At 38.3% G+C, this 639-nt stretch overlaps 1 non-coding gene across 1 annotated transcript; it reads left to right on the top strand.

Annotated features, from left to right (window-relative positions):
- Window positions 1-238: 238 nt before the first annotated feature.
- On the top strand, window positions 239-309 carry trnag-ccc (transfer RNA glycine (anticodon CCC)). Its single transcript has one exon. It is a non-coding gene; the product is annotated as a tRNA-Gly (tRNA).
- The last annotated feature ends 330 nt before the right edge of the window (window positions 310-639 follow it).

Here is a 639-nt window from a genome sequence, read left to right as displayed (position 1 = left end):
CTGCAACACCGGAAGTAAACACAGAAAACTTTCAGCATAAAGGAAAACGTTGCGTTTTTAATCAAATAAAAGAACATCGTCCTGTGAAATACATTTTCTCCGTGTCTTGTTTTATAACACAAATAAACTAGATAATGTAGTCAAGAGTTATCCCTGCATACATTCATATACAAAACTCCCAACTACTCGGGTGTAGCTCTGTATACAATAACTGCAGTGTCCATGACTAAGTGTGTCGGCGCCGCTGGTGTAGTGGTATCATGCAAGATTCCCATTCTTGCGACCCGGGTTCGATTCCCGGGCGGCGCACGTCTTTTGTTCCAGAGCTCATTGCATATTTACATGGAGTTTAGCTTTCTTACTAGCATATGGATCAGAGCACAGGGCTACTGTTTTTCTTTTTTTGCAAGAAAGAATAAACAGTCATAAAATTTAAAAATTAAAAACGAAAATTTCCAAACCAATATTCCGGTGCCTCCTTACCATCTCAAGTAAATGTGGAAGAAAAGAAAAGCATTCTAAGGTTTAAACGTGATTTATTAACATTTGATTTGTTCTAATTGGAGTGCTGGCTTTTACAGCAAGAATGTGTAATGAAGTTTATAAACGGTCAGTGAGTGATTGAGAGAGAAGGCGGCA

The sequence above is a fragment of the Xiphophorus couchianus genome, chromosome 10, assembly GCF_001444195.1.
Source record: "Xiphophorus couchianus chromosome 10, X_couchianus-1.0, whole genome shotgun sequence".
Classification (NCBI taxonomy): Eukaryota; Metazoa; Chordata; class Actinopteri; order Cyprinodontiformes; family Poeciliidae; genus Xiphophorus; species Xiphophorus couchianus.
This window is presented reverse-complemented; position numbering and strand designations above follow the sequence as displayed.